This window comes from Eretmochelys imbricata, chromosome 8 (genome assembly GCF_965152235.1).
Source record: "Eretmochelys imbricata isolate rEreImb1 chromosome 8, rEreImb1.hap1, whole genome shotgun sequence".
Classification (NCBI taxonomy): domain Eukaryota; kingdom Metazoa; phylum Chordata; order Testudines; family Cheloniidae; genus Eretmochelys; species Eretmochelys imbricata.
In genome coordinates this window covers 12,655,518-12,677,465 of record NC_135579.1, presented here as the reverse complement: position 1 = coordinate 12,677,465, position 21,948 = coordinate 12,655,518, and the positions used below count along the sequence as shown (strand labels likewise).

Sequence of the window (21,948 nt, the reverse complement as noted above, 5' to 3'; positions counted from 1 at the left end):
ATTTAAATACATTGATTTTATGTTCTAGCTAACTGATGATTTTCAACACATGAATATCCTCCTTGCTTCATAGAACTGGCAGAGAATGTCACCATGGGCAAACGAGATTCTGGCCACCAATAAGGCTGTTTCCATTGTTCTAGCAGTGTAAAGCAGACAAAGCTGGCTTCCTGTGGTGAAATCTTCAGGGTATCGTAGGGCCAGCATCACAACTCTGTGCCAGTCTCCTCACAGCCCTGAGGAAGAAGTAAAGAATAGACAGAGAGCTGCAAATTCTGGCTACTGTAATGCCTTGTGGAGGTGATTGGCAGCTGGGCATGAGATAGAGCAGCTCCACACAGTATATACAGACAGCACCCCTGAAATACAGCCAACTCTGGTAGAGGGCAGCACCAGCAGCCAACAGATGCACAGTGCACTGCACAACAAAAGGGGAAATGCTCTACTTACATCACAGGATCCTTATCATCAGCACAGAGCTGACAGGACCTTGGTTTTTAAAGGTCTCCTCAGAAAGATCCCACACACAATAAGCAACATGGAGCGCAGTTTATCTGCTCGGGTGGGATGATGGTCTGTGGCAGTGATTCTGGGATTTAAGACTGTGGATGGCTCTATGGAAGCAAGATATATTTGTCCATTAAGCCATTCCCCACCCACTTTAGGTCATAACATTAAGAAAAAGATAATTTGTTCACAAGGCTTCTTCAGTTATAATATAATACTAACAAATTATATTGAGATAATAGGCCCAAATCAAAGTCCTCCATCCAGATGCAGTTGAGATCCTCTCTCTAATGGTTTGAATCCAAACATCCTGACCTTTGGGAAAGTTAGGAGCTGGATTTTCAGACACCCCACTTTGGTAGTGTTCAGACCCATCTGTATTTAGAGGTACAGTCAAATCCATAAGTTTACTGATCGCATTTTATGAAACATTGTTCTTTTGCCAGAACAAGATAGGTTGCAGGGTGCTACTTCCCCAAGCGACTTATGTAGTTTGCTACTGAGACATGCATTTTTGTGCTTCCTCAGATATTTACAGTGCATATTTTCTTATGTATAACTTCCATGTTGAATGTATTGGAGTGTAGTTCCAATGTGACACACAGCTTAAGCTGTAAGTCTAGCTCAGAGAGACTTCCAGAGCCATTGGCACAAAGAGAAGATTTCCACTCTGCTCCCTGTTGCAAGAGGTTGCTGTTCATTTTTATTTGCTTTTATTGCCCCTCAAACAATTCTTCATGGTATTTGTTTAAATTTTACATATAATTTACATGGATTTAATATGACCTTATAGTAGTCTTTGGAAAGCCAGGGGATCTGATATTTCAACCAAGACATCCTGTTCGATGTATTATCTTTGCAGTAATGTAGGTGCGGATTTAGCCATGAGAACTAGGGAGTTGGGCTGTCATATTACACACCTTCACCACTCACAATGAAATTATGCTGAGCCTAACAACTTCTGTTTCAACAAATATGCATCACAGCAATACCATATGACAGTGGACAAATAATTTTATTTTTTAAAACAGAATTGGCAAACTCTTGAGCCATGTTGAACTCCATATTAGCTCCACCTCGGGCCTTCCATTCTGTTTTATGACATTTGATACTGCAAATACTTTTTTCTACTGTCCTAAATATCATTTTACACAGTGGGCCAGGTAATTCCTATTAAAAATCTGAATATACTTTCCTAGTGGAAATACATTTTTCATTCTTTTTCTGTCTGCATTCCAGCTACCATGAAAGTTGTAGGGCACCAAATAGAGCTGTTCAAAACTGTGATACAGTGTCACACATACAAAGTCACTTGGGAGCTACATCATCTGAGCATGAACATCAGGGTCCAGCAGAGGAAGTTTCATGAACAGCATTATTGTCTCATATTTTGGGTTCAGCAAATTCAAAATGATTCACTCCCTAGGTGTTTTGGCATGGCTGAAGTGGTTATAAAAATGCAGGAAACGTGGAATTTTCAGCACAGGGAACTTTATATTTTGTATTTTACAATAGCCTCAGTAAGAGTGATGGTTCCAAACTGAAGAACTTTACTGTAGAGGGAAGTCGTGTTTCCTTACAGCACATTTCTGCTGCAGTTGTTCTTTCTGGACCTTCAGAACAGCAACAAGAATGAAAAGCTATAGTGACCAAAACCATGTCATTTGAAAAAGTCAGTAAAATGTAAACTTTAAAAAGAAAAAGGGTTGTTTCTAAGAACAAATTAAAGTAACAAGTATCAGGCATGTAGCTTTACTGTTAGAAATAACATTTTTGCAGTGGAAAGCACTAAGAAACTCCAGCAAACATTGCCCTTTCTGCCCTCCCCTGTTCTGCATCCAGCAGTGAATTGCAGCTTCAGGAATATATATTGCAACTCCACTCCAAAACTAATGCTTCTCCCTAGAGTGTATTTTGGGAAACAAAAGATGAACAATGAGAGTGATTATAGTAAACACACCTACCTAGGTAATGTTGCAAGTATAATTTCCAGAGAAAAATTTTGTTACGATAGAGCTAAATTTATAATTACAGATTAATCAGAGATAAAAGGCAGATTAGGAAGAGCCCTATATTATCATAGAATGTTGTAGTTACTTTAGAAAAATATTTGAAAGCAAAAAATTCTAAGATAAAGATAAAGGGCCTGAACCTTAGCAGCTATAAATCATTGTAGCTCGTTTGAGGTCAATGTATCTATATCAATTTACATCCACTAAGGATCTGGCCCTGTCTTGAAAATACTACTACTAAATAATAAAAAAATGAATTGCAGAGTGCCCACATCACGTCACAAAAATGCCTTAAGTGGCACCACAGGTGATGGCAAAGACTGAATGGATTGTGGAAACTGAGTGACCCTCTCACCTTGAATGTGGTACCTTCAGAACAGAATTGAGGCAGAAATATAGGGGAGCCTGCCATTAGAGATAACAGCACTTACATACTGCAATGATGGGCACTATATTAGCACCGTGTCCAGTACGCAGTACTTCAGCTAAACTACATCCCCTGGTGTTCTGCCAAGTGGCTAGTGATTTTACTTTTTAATATGTAGGAACAGCCTTGGGAATGTGCAATGATCCATATTAAATTGAATGGATGGAGTGCTTGGCTCAAGATGTAACATGCATTCTGAGACCTGTAATCTGCATTAGAGATGAGCGGTCGCAGTGTATTAGATTTTTTGCAGATTAGGTATTGCCTTAGGCTCCTGGCCAGTTGACAGTATGGCCCTCAATAGGGCAAAGTTTGGGCACCCCCAGTGTACAGTATTCCTGCTGCTGATGTGGTATCCGTCAAATGCATTAAATACAGTAGGTTCTTGGGACAATATAATCAGCTCATATAGTCCAGTGCTAACATTCCCTGTTGCACTCTTCCATATCAACTTCAGATTTCCTTGGTTAACCTTATGCAACTCCTGAGCAGAAGGCTGAGTCATCGCATAGGCCATTAGCTTTATTTGTAATAAAAAAGTTTACAGTCTCAAAAAGCCGCAGGCCCATATGGTTTCACATCTGATTTGTTTCAAGTCATTTAGGTAACAAGTTGAAACACTCTCCCTTTGACATATGTTTGGGCATGGGGGTGTGTGTGGATTTCCTTACTAAAGGCATCTTCCGCCAGCCTTTGAAGACAGTGACACTGTCTTTGATCTATAAGCAAAGAAGGGGCTTAGTCTCATGACAGTAATAAACTGTATTTCTTTCACAAATACCTTGACTGTAGGATGTTATTTATAGTTTGTCTAGGAGACTGGGGGCAGAGCCTTGCCATACCTTGCTAATCCTGATCAGGCAGAATTGATTATAATTTACAGTACAGTATGTGTACTCTCATTCATACATTTTGCTCCTGCTTAAAGTAAGGAAGCCTTTTCGTCTTATTAGATAGAAGAACTTTTAAGTCTTAAATCCGTTTGCTTTAAAGGGGAGCTTTGTGAGATGAGTCATGACAGGGATTCAAGGATTTAATAAAAATGGATCTTTCGCAGGGACTGGGAACTTTTGGGGAAGAGAGGGCACTCTCTAGTGATCTCTTCTGGCCAGTGCTTGGAACAACTTTGGAAGACTCCTTAGAAAGGAGAAACCTCCAGGCCTCTAGAACCAGGTGCAGCCTTGGAGGGTAAAAGGGAGTTAAAGTGACCTGTTGGATGTTCAGATGAGCCCCCAAAATGATACATGATGTTGGGCTATCACTTTGCTTGGCAGAGGAAGACAATTATGTCATTGAGCCAATTATGAAGCCTCTTACAGAAAGGATAAAGTGACATCCAGGAATGGTTTCAACCACAATGCCTTCCACATGCAATATATAGATGATCTGAGAATATTATGCCACCCTGAGCCCCCTTTACCCTAAGGGCTGGTTTAGATGAACAGTTAGTGCATGGCAAGCTGGGATGTAAATCTACATCACACTTACTGTCTGGGTGGACCCTGCTGCCATGTACTAAAAGTTCCCTACTGCGATTTTATCTATTTCGAAGTGGGTGGATCAAAGTGCACTAGGAAACTTTTAGTGTGTAGCAGCACACTCCACACAGAAGTGGGTGGCAGGCTAGTGAGGCAGATTTACAACCCAGCTTGCGTGCACTAACTTTCATCTAGACAAGCCCGAAGTCTATCCTGAAATCTATAGACATTTGCGTAATTAATGTGAAACATAAAGTTAATGTTTGTTCCAAATCAGAGTCTGTATGTCTGAGCTTTCTTATTTTAAAAGAGACAATAGTCATTAGTTACTTTCCATTTGTTGTTACTGTTGTTTGGCTGAAATTCCACATTAAATACAGGAATCTTTAGGGCATGTCTACATTTACTGGTAGATCGGCACTACTGCAATCGATCTGAGTGTATGCCTATGCTCACTGCCCTCTCCTTCCCTCTGCCTCTCTGCAACCTTTTGTGAGCTGGCCAGAGTATAAGGATCCTGCCCTTTGAGAGGAGAATGCATTACTTGCACAATTCAATCCTGTGCCTACTTAGAAAGGATTGGGTTGACAGAGTCGAGGGAGGGGCAGGATGACCTGCACATGCTCACATCATATGTAGAGTTGCCATTGGTTGCACTGGCTTAGTTACTGTTGGGTGGCTGTACTGTTTGACAGCCTTCAGTGTGGTGATGCAGAGCATTTTCTGAGATTCAAGAGGAAAAGTTTTTAAAAAGTAGACCAAAGTTGGCTGTTGTTTTGGCTTTGTTCCTCATCTGGATGCACTTATGTTACTAGCCAATACAAGGCGAATTACAAATTGTATAGGTGAGTGTAAAATCCTGTTGTTGCTATTGCTATTTTATTTATTTTAATGTGTCTATTGTGGTAGCACCTACAGGTTTGTTGTACACTTTGAAATTTGCATTTGGTAGCTCTCTGGGGCAGCGACTATATTTTGGTTCTGTGTTTGTACAGTACCTAGCTCTCCTGGTCCAAGATCAGAGTGCCTAGGAACTATGTTAATATAGATAATAATAATAATAAAAAAATAACAATCAGTGATATTCACTACCTTAAATCTTTATTTTTTTATACTTTTTACATTTTTTAATTGTACCACCTCCTGTGCATGTTCCTAAATTGACTAACCACAAGGTAATTTTGCTATAACCCTCATCTTTCCTCACTCCTTCCTCCTCCTACTGTTAGTCACACTCATTTCATCCCATACAAAATTTAGTTTTGAGGTAGGGACAATGTCTTTCTGTGACTTCTGAGAAATGTTTAACACACTTTTCAATGCTGTAAAGTAATAATAATCATTAATTGTACTTTAAATATGCAAAGGCTGTTGTGGGGGATGTTTTTCTGGGAAATAATCTTTGCAGGTATTTCATGCTGATTTTATTGGAGACTGGCTGAAACAAAAGCTAGTTCCAAGCACCTACTTACTTTGGGGGTGGGAAGGAGGTTGAAATTTGGATCCAAATGTTGTAGCTGGAACTTACCTCCTAAGAAGCCAAAAGAAATCAGCCTATTTGACTTTGGGAGCAGATCCTGGCCTGAAAATTTGGTCAGCAGGGTTATTGGGAACATGTGGTAAGAGACTTCACCTTGAACCAAGTCTAGTTTGTTAAGTTTTAGTTACTAGAAAGCATTTTATCTTTATTTCTCTTTTAACCATTTCTGACTTTAATGCCTTATATTTGTACTCACTTAAAATCTCTCTCCTTGTAATTAAACAAGCTTGTTTTATTCTTTAATCAATATTAATCCAGTGTTGTGAAATGTGTGGGTAACTCCATTTAGGGTAGCAGACTGTTGTATATTGATCCCTGTAAGGGGCAACAGACCTATTATATCTGGACTGTCCAGAACACATGTTTTGGGGGGAAAATCTGGGACTGGGAGTGCATTAGGGTCACCCTGCAAGTGGTAATCAAGGCTGGTGGAAGCCAGAGAGAGTGTGACTGGTGTGTGGCTAGCAGGCTGAAGCTGTACACTCAGGGTGTTACCTGCAGGCTGGAAGGCTGTTTGTGAGTGGTCCACAAGGGTGCTACAGCAGCAAGGCATCATGAAGTACTCAAGTTTGTAGTGCAGGGGTGACATATAGCCCCTCACTGGTCTAGACTGCACCCTGCAATGTCATATTGAAAAAATGTGATTTTCAGTTTAAGGAAAGTAGAACAAATGTAAAATTTCCATTATATACAAAGCAGAGTGTGTGTCTCTCACACTAGAAGACCCTCTATCTAAAATTACCTCAGAGCACACTGCCCTCCCCAGGAGCCTGGCACAGAGACAGCTGGTTTAAAGGGGGTAGTACACATAAACTACAATTATAACATTGTTTCACAGTTACAGAGCCACGTGCATCACACCCCAAACTTTAGGTAAGATCAGCTATAAATCCAATGTTGTGTCTTTGGCCCTATCTTGAACTCTGAGCAACAATTCTCTGTGTCATAACCTGGGCAGGGAGCTATTGAATGTAATGGGAAAAATCTGTTTTCTGCCATTGAACCATCTATCCTGAGTGGAATAATGGGTTGCAATGGAAATGCTGATAAAAGCTTTAAATGCACGGCTGCTGATGCAAAGCTATAATGCCTGTTTAGTTTGCTGTCACACAGCATATCAAACAGTTACCGCCTGCCCTTTGATCAACATTTTTGGTATAAACTGAACCTGCTGACAAATTATGTCACCAAAAAGAAGTTCAGCTCTTTGATTAAATAAAAGGAAACAAGTGAAAGCTGAGAGTTTTAAAATGTATGTAAATAGATTTTCATTTTACATAGATCCCTTCATGCTCAGGGTATCTCAAGGTGTCTGACAAAGAGATGGGTTAGACAATTGGGGATTGTGTCCTTCTGGCATAGGCTGATGCAGCAGCCCCTACATGCTTGAGAGTGGCTCTCACACAACCCCCTTTGAGTGGGATACTAGCCAGAACACGAGGGTTTTAGCCAGTCTTTTCTGTAAGTGCCATTGACTTTTTAACATCTACCTGGGGCAGATGCCAGAGATGGTCAGAAGTGAATGTTTCATCAGAAGGATGGCACTTCAAACAGCACTGCACCTTCCAATGCTGCACTGTGGTGTCAGCAGTAGGTACAGGGTGAGACTTGAACACATGACCTTGGGATTAGAGCACTGTGACCTTTAATAATACAATTTGAAAGCAAGAACATTTGAGGGATTCATCTGAGTTTAGCTTTGATTTTGGGGGGTTAATTTGAACCTGAAGCTCAAAGTGAAATTCTGGGTCTGCTAAGCCCTCTGCCTAGAATCTCCAAAAAGATTTGCACAAGCCCCATTTTTACTGATACCACTGAGTTTCCCACAGCTTTGCATTTTGCCCAAAAGTGAGAGTGCTACCAACTGCACCGAGCCATCATAAATAGCCCCAAAATGCAAAGTTTGGTTCCAGATTTGGATCAAAACTTTTCCAAAGTGTGAGGTTGTTCAGGTCCAGGCTTTTCATTCAGTCCATTATGGAGTCAGGGGCCAGCCTGGGAGTCTGGATTAAGATCAGATTTCCTCAAAGTTCAGAAATGTTTTGATCTGGAGCTTTGGTCCCCTATGAGTACTGCTGTAAATAAATGTCTCTTTGGAATCAGGACATATGAAAGGGTGGGTCCCAAAACACAGCTAAGAGGTTGAAAGATCTGCTTCTCTGTAGTAAACAGGAACTGCAAGATAGGATCCGGCTAATGGTCTATCGAGTCCAGTAACCTATCTCTGACAATGGCCTGTCTCAGATGCTTTAGAAGAAGATGCAAGAAATCCGCAGTAGGCAGATGCATAATAATGGGTCCCCCATGAAGGTCTCATTCTAATCTCAAATAGTTAGAGATTGGCCTTAAACCTGAACCTGAAATTTTATCTCTCTTCTAGGAGTTGTTGTTTTTTAGCAAAAAGTATAGTTCTAGATATTCTATTTATCTGTATAAATGTCTAATTCTCTTTGAATCTTGCTGAGTTCAGGGTTTCAATGATATCCTGTAGCAGTGAGTTCCACATTCTAATAACAATGTGTGAAAAAACTATTTCCTCATATCAATTTTGAATTTGCCATTTAATTCCAGTACACGAATTACATTATCATTCTTCATTTGAACATATTATCCACGTTAACAGAAATGATGCCCCGAGGGATGTCTTATCTTGGGATGTCTAAGGGTATATCTACATTGCAAGTCAAGGTGTATTTGCAGCTTGGGTGGATATACCCACACTAGCTTTTCCCATGCTAGCATGGCTGAAAATAGCAGTGCAGATGTGACATCATGGACTTCAATAATGTGAGTAGGTACCTAGGTTCTGGGCAGGCTTGTACAGCCCATGCTGAAGCCCATGCTACCAGATCGGCTATTTTTAGCCATGCTAGCATGCCTAAAGCTAGCACAGGTATGTCTACCCAAGATGCATAACACATTAGCTTGCGATGTAGACATAATCTAAATTAAAGATGGAGGTTTACAATGCACCTTATCAATGGTTCATATACATGATACCTCAAAGAAATGCAGCGTAGCTTGGAAAATACGCAATGAAGTACAATATGTAAAAAAGGGGCAATGAGATGAATTATGTCATGGAATCATGATTCTACATCCATGTGGGTGACTACACACCAAAAGTTACATATGTACAAAATGGGGCTAGATTATGTATGTGTCCCTTTTGTGTCACCACAATTTGATCAGAGCAAACAAAATAAATGGGAAAAGGCAGGACGTGTTCCTAGAAGGACTGATGATAGCTAAATAAAGAAACAAGAGAATTGGAATAGATGCCAAAGACTGGAAAGTGCCATAGTTGTAAACAAAATACCAGATGGAGAATCAAAATATTTCAGCGGGAGGACTGGAGAGTAGATATGATTTGACAGGAGAGGCCTTCATTAAGTTGTTGAATGTGAATTATAATGCTTAGCACTCATACAATGCTTTACATTTTCAAAGTCTTCAAGTGCAGATTGATCTTTACAACATCCCTGGAGGGTTGACAAGAAAGTATTATTATCCCCATTTTACAGATAGGGGAACTGAGATGCAAGGGATCTAATTCTGATCTTACTTCCATCGGTATCAATAAAAAACAACTCCATTCAAATCACTGGATTAAACTGGTGTAAATGAAATCAGAATCAGATACAGAGATTATGTGATTTACTTAATATCATAAAGCAGGTAAGCAGAAGAATTGGGAAATAGAACCAAGCAGTATAGCTCCCACCAGGCCAATGGCCTGACCACTAAGGTTGTTCTCCAGCGATCATTCCTATACAGCAATTTTGGTTACAAAGCAACTTCTGATTTTAAAAAAACAATAAAAACTACTAAGTAAAACATTAGGGATAATATAGAAAGATGCAGAGTAAAAGCAGAGATGGGTCTCACCCACATGTTCAGCGTCTAAGTGATTGCCATATTGGGGTTTGGATGGAATTTTCCCCCAGGTCAGATTGGCAGAGACCCTGAGGGTGGGGCGGGGGGTTCGCCTTCCTCTGCAGCATGCAGCACAGGTCACTTGCTTGTTTGAACAAGAGTAAAAGGTGGATTCTCCGTAACATGATGCCTTTAAATCAAGATTTGAGGACTCAGCCAGAGGTTATGGGTCTAGTACAGGAGTGGGTGGATGTGGTTCTGTGCAGGTCAGACTAGATGATCATGATGGTCCCTTCTAGCCTTAAAGTCTGAGTCTATATGGTATGTTACTGTAACACAAGAATATTAGTAATGAAAGTAAATTTAATTTATGCTTAATAATTTTTCCATGAAGCATCCCAGGCAATTACACGTAACTAAGGGCCAGGTTTGTAAAGGTATTTAAGCACTCTGAGATGCAGATAGGTGCCTAGTAGGTTTTTCAGATGCTCCTAGAGGTCTAACTTCCATTGATTTCAATGGTGCTTTTGAAAATCTCACTAGGTATCTATCTTCATCTTTAGACAGCTAAATACCTTTAAAAATGTGGTTCTAATGTTCAGTGTAATTAGTTTATACAGATTTTTTTTAAAGTGGGCAAAATCTATGATATTTCACTGGAAATAATTTCAGTTTTACTGACTATAAATAACAAATGGCATAGAGAAGACCAATGAGGAACACCTTTATAACCCGGTCTTGAAAGAAAAACATTAAGGGAACTGTCACAAGGCAAGTATATTCAGTCATCCTTTGGGGAGGGGCATTATAGCCCTGTGGCAGAGCCCAAATAACTGCCCTTAGCCTCAGGGCAATATGGCCTAATGGCCAGAGTCAATAAGGCTGCCCTCTGTGGTGGGGCCATAGGGCCTAGGGGCCAGAGGAGAGTGGGCCACCACCCAATGAGTGGGTGGCAGCGAGGGTGGGAGGACCAAGGCCCTCCCTATTTCACCAGGTCCCTGCTCTGTTCATTCCCTCTGAGGCACCTGGCATTGGCCACTGTTGGAAGATAGGATGCTGGGCTAGGTGGACCTTTGGTCTGATCCAGATGGCTGTTCTTATGTTCTAATTCTTCCCTGCTGGGCACAGTGGGTGTGACAGGTACCCTTCTGATCCGATATCATTTCACATCCACTTTGTACCTACATAGGGCTGCGGCAATGTATCTGAGAGGAGAGACTGAGTGCTTGTCTACACTGAAACACGAGTGGCACAACTGCAATGCCACAGCTGCCTCACTGTAGCATTTCAGTGTAGACACTGCCTACCCCAACAGGAGGGGTTCTCCCGTCAGTGTAGGTAGTCCGCCTCCCTGAGAGGCAATAGCTAGGTTGACGGAAGAATTCTTCCACTGACCCAGCACTAGCTACACCGGGGTAGGTTGGCTTAACTGTTCACTCAAGGATATGGATTTTTCACACCCCTCAGCAATGTAGCTGGGCCGACCTAACTTTTTAGTATCCACCAGGCTTTGGCCCTTCTTTCTCCTGAAGTAACATCACAGCTCAGTTCACAGAGTGGTACAACTCTTTAAACACTGCCTTCTATGGGAATTGGGCAAAGCAGGTAGCACAGAGCTGCCTTTTGCTAAAATTAAATTCTGCACCAGGTTCTGCTGTCACATGCACTGGAATGCATCCAATGAAGTGAGCTGTAGCTCACGAAAGCTTATGCTCAAATAAATTGGTTAGTCTCTAAGGTGCCACTCGTACTCCTTTTTGCACATACACTGGTGTAAATCTGGAATAAGCAGTGTTCTTCTGGACTCACCCTGGTGTAAGTGAGAGCATCTCTAACACACTTGCACTAGTACAGGGAGCCCTGCTCTGCTCTCTAGCTACACTCTGCCCTCTAGCTTAACTGATAGAGCATGAAAACTCCACGCCAGGCAATAAGGCAGCCACTTCCACAATTAACTGTACAGCTGCACAATTCATTTAGTCCCTCTGACTGTCTCACGCTTAGGGCTCAATAAATGCTTTGGATCCAGATTTTGATAAAGCTACTACAGCGAGGGGGGCTCTGAAAATCAGTGCATTCACTCAATAAATTTAACCTGCACGAGTACCTAGCAAGAGGGCTTTCATTCCATTTCCCCAGAAAACAGCTGAATTAGAGAGAGGAAATTTCTCAACAAAAACAAATATTGTTTGACAAGGTCAGGGTTAGCAACATACTTTCCAGGGTACTTTGGGGCCTAAGCCTTCCCCCTTTTGCTGCCCTCGACTCGCCTCTTCCCATAGTTGATAGGAGTGGGATGGTGATAATATAAATAATTAATAATAAATAATAATAGTAAAGTAGCCCTGATTACCCCTCTCACAAGAGGGGCACAGGGAGAACGCCACAAGTTTCTCCTCACTGAGTTTTCTCTGAGTTATTCTACTCAGGATGAGGGGATGCCCTGGAAGAAAAAGGGGTTCAGCCCCCCAAAATGCAGCTGATTCCCTGATATCAACATGGAACTTGGGAATCCTCCAGAGGCACAGGTCCAGCTATGGGAAGCTCCTGTGCTTCTGCTCTGCCTCCTGGCCTCCAGCCCCTTCCCTTTGTCTCCCTTGCATTGGAGCCAGGTTGGCAGGGAGTCTCCAACTTCAGCTGCCCCTGGACTTCTTCCCCCAGATGGGAAGGGAGGTTCACCTGTGCAGCACCAGACTAGGGGATGATGTGTGTACCTGTCTTCCTCCCCACCCCCTCAGGATCACCCCTCTCTGCCCTGTCCACACATGCATATTCTGGACCTTGTAGAGAGACCTCCCTAAATCTCAGGAAGGAAGGAGGAATCTCAGGAAGATGGTATGTGGAGAGCTAAGCATCCTCCCAATGCAGGAGGAATGAGAGCCACGTCAGTGATTGTTCCAGGAACAGGGAGCCTGATTCTCACTTACCTCTGCCTCTTTGTCACTCTCTGGCAGTGTAAAGGGGCCTTAAAGTGGCTTTAATGTAAATGAGAATCGGGCCCAGGAAAAGCATGGTACAAGGTAAGAAGCCACAGAGTAAAAACTCTGTTAATCATCTACCTCTGATATTTCCAAACTGACCTAAGCGGGGCTCAGACCCAGGCTCCCACTGATACTCACATTTTAAAATATAACATTTTTACTGCTTGTGACCCAAGGAGAGCTTGATACCAACTGGCAGGGGGCATAGGGGTACAGAGATCCTCATGTAAAGTCTCTAATGAAAGCCTGAGGCACACTGGTCATCATAATCATTGAGAGATGTATGGATGGAAAATATGTGAGAAGTTATGTATATAAACTGAGAAGTATGTTCTCTAGGTCTGAGTTAAAACAGGTCACCAACAGGTATCCACATATTTCTGGCAGGTTTTGGAAGAGATGCTTATCTCACTCTGGCTGGTCATATGCAAACTGAGTATTGTGTCACTCACAGTGAACATCTGTTTACAGTCTGAGAAAAAGGCTAATCAATAGGTTGTGGGGGGCTGGAGGAAAAAACAGAAAACAGCAGGAGGCATCCTGATTAGGGGTAAGAGAATGAACTTTAGAAAGTACAGATGAACTCCCAAGTATTCCTTCAGTCCGTGAGGACAAGCTGCCAATGGGCTTGATCTTATGAGAAGGGATCTCAGCCAAACTGGTTGTAAATGCTGGGGAAAGAACTTGGGGCAAGCTATCTAGTGGGAGAGAGGGGGTTGCCTCATTAGTTTAGGCTCTAGAAAGCATGCGATAATTTTGTTTTATATGTAGCAATTTGTTTCCAATAACCTTACTCAATGTCACTTGAATCTCTGTTCTTTGATGGTAAACTTATTCTTGTTTTCACTATATCTATATCTATATATATATGTGCTGTGTGTTAAGCAAAGCAAAGTGGTGATCCTGAGTTAAGTCTGACAAGCTGGTGAGTAGTATAGTATTCCTTTGGGAACAGAGGATCTAAGAGTTCTGAGAGTGTTCACTGGAACAGGGGCTGAGCACCCCAGAGGATCATTTGGAAGATTTGGAGGCTACCATATGCCTGGCATGATCCCGTACAGAGAGAATGAGGCTTGCGGAGGTCTGGAAGGCAGTGCTTGTGCCAGAGGCAGGTGGTTTCACGGAGCTGATCCACAGCAGGCATAGACAAGACTCTCTCACGCTAAGGGCAGGTGGTAGTGAGGTGCCTTCCAACCCAGAGTGCCCCTGGGAAGCGTCACAATGTTCACTCAGGTGCCAGACTGAAAAGAGCTCTGGACACCAAGTCCCCATCCGTCCAAAGAACAGACATAGCACATGCAGCAACAGTGCAAATCTCCCCAGCATATCTTTTAAAAGAAATCCAATCTTTATTTAAAAATTGCCAGTGATGAAGAATCTATACAACCCTTGGTAAATGGTTAATTACCTTCATTGTTAAAAATCTACACCTTATTTCCAGTCCGAACTTGTCTCATTTCAACTTCCAGCCATTGAATCTTGTTATATATTTGTCTGCTAGCTTGAAGAGCTCGTTATCAAATGTTTGTCCCGCAGCAGCTCCCACAGAAATGTCCAGCACCTTTGAGAATTGGGCCTTGGTTGATGGACAACTGTTCTGGCCCAAGTGCATTCCACTTCCTGCATTCCATTAAACTATGGACATTCTAACCTGGTATAGAACTTGGGCTGCTTCAACCCCTAGTCTTGCTGTTGTGTGATGAGGGCTTGGAGCACCTCTGGCTCCCTGGTAGTCTAGATAGCACATAACTGAATAGAAGGTGGTGGGATTGGCTCGCACAGCTGGGATCTTAGTCTAGCAAACTGGTACAGGTGTCTGAAAAGGCAGAGAACCACCATCTCAGGTGTTTCCAACACCCAGGAGGCAAAAGATCTGCAGGACAGAGGAAGCAGCAAGGAAAAAAAATCAGACTACCAGCCGTGGGAGTTTTATCGTATTGATTCGTTTCTAATGCTCTAAGTGTAGACATTAATAGAATGTTAAAGTCCTTTGAAATGAAGCTACAAGTATCAGCCCATTATACTTTATCTATGACCTTTCTAACATTAAAACCACTTCATCATCATCATTATTATTATTATTATTATTATATTTTACATCTGGAGATTTTTATTAGGCTTCCAAATGCTGCTGAAGCTTGATTCATAGATATTGCTCACTCATTGGCATTAACGTTGTATTGTTAGTAAAGGAGATGTTCCTTTGGTGTTTTTAACAGAAGCTTTCTAATGCCAAGAAACAGCCATTGCCCTTGACAGATCATTGAAAGCTGATGAAAGCTCCCTACTGAGGAATATTATATCTATTACAATATAACTTCTGATACTGCTGCAAATAAAATCTAAAGCCCCCTGCAAAAGATATAGGTGAATGATTTCAGAGGCCCAATTGATGGGGGAAAAAATCCCCTTCAATTAGTTGGGTCAAATTTACTTTCACATAAAAAGCAACCTTTTGATTCAATGCTCCTTTCATGAGAAATGTCCCAGTTTTAGGGGGCTCATACTCCTGTGAAGTTGAGATTCAGGTTTGAGGAGAAGCAACCTCATTAACTGACGGAAGTAATGAAAGGCATGGAAACAAGCGCACTGTGGAGCAGATTCTAAATCTGATGTGAGTTGGGGGTAGCACATTACAGTGTATCTAAGAAAAATCTCCTGTTGCATTTTGCACTTACATGCCTGGTAGTGGATCATTCAAGAGATGCACCAATATCTGCCACTTGTCTGAAACTAGAATTCAGCTCCTGGAACATTTTCTTTTGATTCCCACAAAATACTATAGCTATGTGAATTGTTATTTTGGACTCAATTCTGCTTACCGCATATGAGGAATATTGCTTGCTGCAATGGAATTACTCACATGCTACTCTGAGTAAAGGTTGTAGTCTTGCCATTTATAAGCAAAGTGGCTTCATCTGGATTTTATATGCAGCAAAGCAAAGCAAGGTTTATCAGTCTGATATTATTGGAACAGGCCAATTACAAACCTGCTCATTATTATTATTTACTGAGCAGTGACTGTGTTAGACTCTGTCCAAACATAGAAAAAGTCACTGTCCCTTTCCTTAATAATAGTCACAGAGTTACATGTTGTCCGCCATCTTTCTGTCTGCTAACTGTACTGTTTTACCATTGCAAACTGTGCTGTACATACAATCCCTGATTCTTACATAGCTGCAACCTGCAATCCATTTTCCTTATTGATGCACAACAGATTGAGAAATGTGGTATAAACATTTTCAATCCCACTTGTATAACAATAATCTGGGTTACAGTTGGGTTTAAGAATCAATTAAGGAAATGCCACTTTTTGTATCTACCCTGCTGGTATCCTGGAAGCTCTAAAAGCTATGTTGGTTAAGTAATTCATTTTAGACTGCAACACTTTCAGATATTTTCAGGAGGCTCATGGAAGGAAATCAATGATTGTGTTTGACACAGTCTAGTGGGTAAAACGTCTGAAGAGTACGAAGTCCTAAACTAGCAAAAGGATTAGAAAATAAAGGTTGGGGTTTTCTTTCTTTTCTGACGCAACTCCATTGTTTATTTTGACATTATTTTTATGATCTTTGCTCCTACAATACATATTGGTGACTCATAGTGAAAGATCTGCAATAATGTTTCATTTCTATGAAGTCACTCCATAATCACTATTCATTGCCCAGTCTATTGCTGTTATAGATATTTTAGAATATGACCAGCAGTGAGCTAGAAGCCGTAGAATTATGTGTAACAGAATCTGAATCAAATGAAATGAGCAACAAAAGAGCATAACGAAGCACATACCAAGGGCTTATATACATCCTGCATACGGTGTTAGGATGTATTGTAGTACATCAGAAAGGGTATGTGTAAATTCAGTGACATACTATGTCATGTGATAGCTGTTATTAAAATAGATTATTGTCTTCTTCCTCCAGTTCAGATCCTCACAGTTTGCCCTCGGTTATTGTGCAGTCCTGTGCTATAAGTCGCAGTGACCTTTCACCCTCCATTTAGCTTTGCATCACAAACTGCCTTTCTGACATCGCTTTTTTGTCTTGCACATATTGTAAAATAATATGTCTTAATCTATGTTTGTAAGGAGATGAAAATCTGACAGTTTCTTTAGGTTACCTGACATGAGATGTTGGGTGCTGCCCAATAATAATGAGTCCAATCCTGAGGGCTTTTCTCAGTCCTTACTCATTATAGGGGCATCCCACAGGACCAAGTCCTGAGTAAGGAATTTGGTATTTGACCCAGTAATAACCCCAGTGACTTTGGTCAGAATTTGATTCCAGGTTTTTAGTTAGAATTGGCATTTAGTGAGCCTCTCACTATGAGGAAGCCTCGCTCATAGCAAACATTGGCACTGGACAACAATGCAACAGAGAATATCTGGAGAATGAACGCTGGCTTAGCAGTGTTACACAGCCCCCTCCCAAATCCCATCCATTTCTCAGCTGTTGCCTGCCTTAGGTCTTAGCAAAATCATATTTATTTACTTGGCTGCATTGCTTTAATGAAAAAGCCACTTAAAACAAATAGAAGGAAGGACATTTGCAACCAATTATGTTATTGCTGATCAGTCAAATTGCCTTGGAAATTACATGTTAAAGTTCATTTTAGGCAGCTGATAAATTAAGTAGTAGTCTGGCACCAATATTCAGTATCAGATTAATAAATCAATTTAGTTTCAGTCAGAATGGCAGAGGGGAAAATATATATATAAATAAAATGATGGTTAGTTACTGGGCCAAACTCTTTGCTCACTTATATGCCATGCTACCCTACTGAAGCCAATGGAGTTGCAATAGTGTATAAGTCAGTGTGGAATCTGGCTAGCTAGTCTGTAAATATACCCTTGGGCACATTTAAAATCATGGTTTTTAAACCTTTATTTCTCACAACCACAAGGGAAGTTAATACTCCAGCATCTAATTCAGGGTTTATCAAATTGCCAGCTCGAGATCTGTTTAGGGGGAATACTTGTACACTCTGGCTTCTGGAGAGGATTGTAGCAAAATTGCTGCTTTCTCTTCCATGGCAGATGCACTTCTTTGGTGTTTTATGCACAGCTCCTTTTTCTTAATGAGTTCTGACATTTCAGCCTTCATGTTATAGAGTTGTTTTAGAATAAAGGACTTAAAAAGCCAGTCTCTTCTGAAAACAAAGTTTGATTTAAATTAATGTAATTAAAACAGAGAAGTTTCTAGCAATCTGAAAACTATCATACAGGGCTAGAGCCAAGATTACAAAGATTTTTGAGCTATGGGATCTACGTGTCACTCACTTCTCCCCAAAATATCAACCATTTATATTGCCTGTGATCTCATATTTAATTCTTGTTAGTGTTTCGGTGCGGTTTTAAGCCGCCCATGTGCTTTACACCAGTGGTGACTGCATTCCAATTGTGGGCCCCTGTCTGCTCCTTTTCCACCTCACAGGCATGTTGTGAGGCTTAATTAGTTAATGGGACATATGTGTTACTCACTTTGAGTACATCCTTGAGCCCAGTGGGGTTTCACACCTGAACTGAGAAAAAAATTTGTCTTACTGTGTGAAAAGTGCTTCAAAATCCTCATAATAAAAAAATGCTACATTTTGTGAAGTGTCATTGGGCCCAATCCTACCATCCCTTTTCAGTCTTTACTTATCATCATTATTAGTAAATGTTTATATAATGGTAGCTCCGAAAGGCCCTAGTTGGGACTGGAGAACCCCACTGTGTTTGGCACTGTACAGAAGCGCACTCCCTGCTTGGAAGGGCTTGCAATCTAAAGAGGCACACTGTCAAGGGGTAGGAGATGGGGATACAATATACAAGCAGTGAGGAATTGACATAGCTTTGTTAGTTACATGGATTGTAGTTGTAGATCATCTGGCCTATCCAAGATCATCCTCCAAGGGACAGTACAGGGGAAGAGAAGAAAAGGTAGACAGAATAAGAGATGGATTGACAACATAGAAGAGTGGACAGCAATGGACTTCGCAGAGACTCAAGCACTGACACACAATTGTCAGGGGTGGAGACAATTGGTTGCTTGCTCATCAATGATGGTACCCTAACAACCAATGCGGTTATGGGAGTGATGATGATGATGATAATGAAGATGTTAGTCACATGGATTTTAGTTATTTGGGTTTTTTTTAATTGAGGGCAGAGGTGGAGTGTAAGAAAAGGAAAGAACGTGAACAGGGACAATCACATCTCACCATCCCAGCCATGCTCCATGCTGGGTTTTGTAGGCATCTCAGCAGAGGGGAATGTTAAGGAAGGATGTAAAGGAGGATAAAGCAGTGGCTGCTGGGATTTTATCTGGGAGTTCTTCCCACATACGGGAGAGTGTGGGGGAAAACAGGGAGATGTTTAAGGAAGAAGTTGTGTCAGTAAAGGCTGGCAATGCTGGCGGAAGGCTGTGGTTGATGGCATGGTACATTAGTGGATCAATTAGATAGGGGACTACCTTATGAAGGGGGTTAAAGATAAAGACAAGAAGCTTGTGTTTGATGCAGAGGTGATGAGAGAACCAGTGGAGGGACTCTCAGAGTGGGCTGATGAGGTCCTTGAGGGTAGTAGGTTTGCAGAAGTCAAGGCTTGAAAAGAGGACACTGTAGTAGTCTAGTTGAGATGAGAGTTGGGTGAGAGTTCTGGCTGTGTATACAGAGACAAAAAGCTGGATTTTAGGGATGTTGTGTAAGAAAGAGTTGCAAGATTTAGAAATGTCCTGAACATGTGGATCCAGTGAGAGAACTGAGTCAAAGATGGCACCAGATTACAGGCCTGAGAGACTGGGAGGATGGTGGTGTTGTCCACCGTGACAGAGAAAAGGGGGGAAGAGGAGGATTTGAAGGAAAGATCAAGAGCTCAGTTTTGGCCATGTTCAGTTCATGCAAAGACCTGTTGAGCCACATGGAGTGGAAATACAAAGGTAAGGGTTCCTGGCATAATGCCTCTTGTGTCTACACAATCTGCAGGCATGAAGGGGGTCAAGCCTCTCAGCCCCTACTTTGTGGGATCAAACCATGCCAAACCGTGACAGAAGAACTACAAGGTGAATCTCTGAGTTTCCTCTTCTGTATATGGGAGTCACCTGGAGTGCCTCTAGAATTTATTCTTTGGGGGTGGGAGGTTTGACCCCTCTGGTGTAGACCAATATTCTATCTCCTAAATCCATAGATCCCCCATGATCCATGTAGATCTTAAGGATGCCTCAGAGGAAAAGACCATCCACACAGAGATCCCTTATCTTTGTTCTGCTGCTCATGTTCCCAACCCCTACAGGAGCTGTGCTTTTAGGGACTCCTCTGGCCACTGCTGCTCCCAGAACCCCAATCTGGAAAGGAAGGTGGTTTTTGTGACCTGGAGGGGGAACTGTGTCTGTGGATTTGATTAGGAGGAATCCAGCATACACAGATTATAATTCTTTAGCAGGTACATTAGGGTGTTTTCAATTCCCTTTTCTTTCCATTGTGTTTGACATTTCTGTTTTTTTTTCCTGATTCCCTTTTGATGAAAGAATATTCATTTTTTATCATTGTTTTTCTTATATGTTGTCTTGTGTAATGAAATATTAACAAAAGTGGGTGACATTCAGGGTTTGAAAAAGACCCCAAACTTTCCAGTCGATCCAGTCCTTTACAGTCTGTAAACATGTGCAGAAATCTCGCACAAACAAGCTTTCTCTTGAGATTTCAAGTGCTTCATGCTACAGTTATGAAAGAAATACTATGAGAAAAGTTTTTCTTGTGGTGTTTTATTCTTTCCGATTTTGGTCAGCACTCAAACCATGAATTGCTGGGGTGCGCAGAAAAGAATAATAATTAAAAATAGATGTGCAGTAAAACGTTACCAAACCACAGAAAAAGGTTCCATTAATCTTGAATTTTGCAGAAAGTCTGGTTCTTATTTTCAAACTGCTTTGTCCATTCCTTACAAAATACGCAATCTAATAATATCTTCCCAGGATACAGAATGATGAGTAGATTCAGAATTCAGGTACGGTTCTTCATATCTGTCCAGTCAACGGTAAAAGATAATTAGCTGTTTGCTCTCTTCCAAATCTTTACATCTAGAAATGGCACAAAGTTCATTTGTTTCCCTTGATTAATTTATTGGGGTTTTCTTTCTGTTTCGATTTTTTGTTTGTGTTTCTAGTCCAAGGAGATGGTGGAGAAGAGATGTGTGTAGCTATGGTGAGGAAATGGGGGATGTAGATATATATGCACGTTGTATTTATAAACCAAAACTCAGTGGGTGAAACTCTTCCCCGGTTACATCAGGGCACCTTGTAGCTTTATATGGTACAACATGGAGAGAAAGTGAAATCCTGACTCTATTGAAATGAATGGCAAAACTCGCACTGACTTCAATGGGGCCAGGATTTCAGTCAGAATGTTTAAATTACTATTGCACTCATCATATACCTCCAAGAGCAAAGACTGACTCCCATCAAAAACACAATGTTGCCTTGTGATCTTCTCCAAAACTGCCAACAAATGTATTTCATTTTACCACTCAGACACATTTATACCAGCTGTGGCTTTCTGTCTGGAGATGGTCCTGAATAAAAATCTCAGCTCCAAGCTATATGACCTCCTGCATGCACTTCCATGTGGGAATTCCTGAGCTCTGCAGGGAATGGTGCTGCAGGGAGGCACTGCCAATGTTACCCTTCACCCCCTGCCGCCGAAGGCCTGCCCCCTCAACTCTTCAAAGCTCCAACCAATGGAGGAGCAACCACAAGGGGACAAAGAAGGGAAGACAGTGGTTGCAAAGGCAATACTCCCCAGTTCTTCTGGAAAGCAGGAAATCTGCTTGTGGAGTGTACCTTTCACATGTGGATCCTCTGGGGCAGTCTGGCAGACAGATAATGCATAAAGAACCGTGGGAAGGGACTGGCTCTGCCCCCTGGAGAATTGTCTTCTGCTGCAAGTTCTATGGAAGGCAGCTGTGTGGCCAAACAGTCTCTTGAATCTGGTGTCCTCTAGTCAGTGAGGTTGTCCATTGTCAATACTTCTGGAGACCCATAAGCTCAGAGAAGGAGGTTCTCTTCCTCCCAAATCATTTAATGGAGTTTCTGGCTAGCACCAGTAAGTGTGAGATTAATGGCTAATGTCTATTGCCACTGGGAGATCTAAA

General features: G+C 41.5%; 1 long non-coding RNA gene across 2 annotated transcripts in view; it reads right to left on the bottom strand.

Annotated features, from left to right (window-relative positions):
• Positions 1-1,525: 1,525 nt before the first annotated feature.
• LOC144269414 (uncharacterized) overlaps positions 1,526-21,948 on the bottom strand; it is a 38,236-nt gene continuing 17,813 nt past the window's right edge. The window contains exons 3-4 of one of the 2 annotated variants that reach the window (XR_013346918.1): positions 6,460-6,581; positions 1,526-2,409 (exon numbers count right to left, since the gene is read on the bottom strand). This is a non-coding gene — a long non-coding RNA (uncharacterized LOC144269414). The remainder of the gene's footprint in view (positions 2,410-6,459; positions 6,582-21,948) is intronic. The other variant, XR_013346920.1, reaches the window with a different exon arrangement.